The following is a 2,500-nucleotide window of genomic DNA, read 5'->3' as shown; positions in this document are numbered from 1 at the left end:
GGACTAATACCACCCTTGGTGCCCGACAGGTGTGTTGGGAAACCTAAGCAAGCGAGGCTGGCAAGGCAAGCCACCCAAGGGAACAAGGCACCTTGCCACACACAAACCCATCCACGAACGACCAAGGGAACAAGGCAACCTTGCCGCACACATGCCCATGAACGACCAAGGGAACAAGGCACCTTGCCGCACACATGCCCATGAACGACCAAGGGAACAAGGCACCTTGCCACACACATGCCCATTAACGACCAAGGGAACAAGGCAACCTTGCCACACACAGACCCTTGCATGAACGACCAAGGGAACAATGGATGTGAGGCTGGCAAGGCTAGGTCACGGCAAGCCAAGCAGTCAGGCTACACAATTGATGTGAGGCTGGCAAGGCTAGGTCATGTCAAGCCAAGCAGTCAGGCTACACAAGGGAACAAGGCACCTTGCCACACACAAACCCATGAACGAACGACCAAGGGAACAACGCCTCTTCCCACACACAGACCCATGAACGACCAAGGGAACAAGGGTATGAACGACCAAGGAACAATGCGTATTGCCACACACATTCCCATGAACGACCAAGGGAACAAGGCTACCTCCCAAACAAACACACATGAACGACCAAGGGAACAAGGCTTCTTCCCACACACAACCCCATGAACGACCAAGGGAACAAGGCACCTTGCCACACACATGCCCATGAACGACCAAGTGAACAATGGATGTGAGGCTGGCAAGGCTAGGTCATGTCAAGCCAAGCAGTCAGGCCACACAAGGGAACAAGGCACCATGCCACACACAAACCCATCCACTAACGACCAAGGGAACAATGCATATGGGGCTGGCAAGGCAAGCAGGCTACCCAAGTGAACAACGCCTCTTCCCACACACAGACCCATGAACGACCAAGGGAACAAGGGTATGAACGACCAAGGAACAATGCGTATTGCCACACACATTCCCATGAACGACCAAGGGAACAAGGCTACCTCCCAAACAAACACACATGAACGACCAAGTGAAGAAGGCTTCTTCCCACACACAACCCCATGAACGACCAAGGGAACAAGTTTACTTCGTACACGAACACCCATGAACGACCAATGGAACAAGGCATCTTGCCACACACATGCCCATGAGCAACCCAATCCCATCCTCATCGGTCTAAGGAACAAGGGGCCTTGACAAACCATGAGCAGATTTCTAAGCAAGTCAAACGATGAAGGGAGCAAAGTGTAGTTCCTACTTAGTACATAGTAAATTGAATATATGAGTTCCAATCCGATCAACTCGTGTTCTTTCGAGTTCATCTAAGCCACCTATGAATACCTAAAAGCCTTATCTGCCTGCCTATCACCAGGCGACAGGGACAAAAACCCAAATATGATATATTTTCATTTCAAGTCCATTCGTCTATGTTAACAATGACCCACACAATGTTTCAATGGCATTCCTACTTGATTTGAGCGACATTCCAACAAGTAGGGAACCAACGCTTCAAGGCGTGACCAAGGATAGGACACAAACATTTACGCCTCAAACATGACATTTTGTTTTTTTTTTTCATTTCAAAGCTTTTCATTTATAATAAAAAGCATCCCTACAAAATTTTGTGTCAATCCGAATTAATTCGAGCGAGTTATGGACGATTTCGCACAATTATGCATCCCTGGGCAAATCAATATCTGTTCCTGTCACCAAGCTCTTTGTGCAATATGTATATATAGGGGAACCATGGGACTGCTGCCCATTGGCGCCCCAAGGATGTCCAGCGCCCAAGGCTCTCGAGGCTGGCACGCTCGAGGCATGGCCAAGACGCCCGCTCTTGACGAAAATGGGGCCAAAACGCCCCCCATTGGCGCCCCACTCCCGTGTCCCCTCGCCCCCAAGTCGTGTGTGTCCAAAAATTATGCATCATCAGGGAAATCAATGTCTGTTCCTGTCACCAAGCTCTTTGTGCAATATGTATATATAGGGGGTACCATGGGGTCTCATTCTCATAGGTGCCCGGCATGGTTGATGGGCAAATAAGAATCGTGAGGCTGTATCGAGCACACACGAGGCAAGCCAAGCCAAGCCCCACGACCCATGAAAGAGGCCATCCCCCCCAACACGTTGCCTTGATTTCTCGAACGGTGACCTGAAAAATAGCCCCATCTCCTTGAGTCTCCTCGACGTTGTGCCCATACACTAGCCCGTTGCCTTGATTTTCCTCGACATAGGGCGCAGAAACTAGCGCCGTTGGCTTCACCTGTGCCTCGACGCCGTGCGCATACTAAGAAATATACATCCTCAGGGAAAGCAATGGGTGTTGCTGTCACCAAGCTCCTTGTGCAATATGTATATATAGGGGGGGAGCAGTGGGTGAGCATGGCAAGGGATGAAGGTGCCAGACTGCCTTTGAGCGCGAGCTTGGGTGACTGTTGCTTGATTCCTAGTCGGTGGCATAATACCCCTCCGAGTGGGGGCCTTGGCGTGGTGTGGGGATGCCTCGTTAGGTCTC

Source organism: Lactuca saligna, unplaced genomic scaffold, assembly GCF_052625555.1.
Source record: "Lactuca saligna cultivar CGN05327 unplaced genomic scaffold, ASM5262555v1 scaffold_124, whole genome shotgun sequence".
Classification (NCBI taxonomy): Eukaryota; Viridiplantae; Streptophyta; class Magnoliopsida; order Asterales; family Asteraceae; genus Lactuca; species Lactuca saligna.
The sequence above is the reverse complement of the archived record's forward strand: the minus strand, read 5'-3'. Positions refer to the sequence as shown.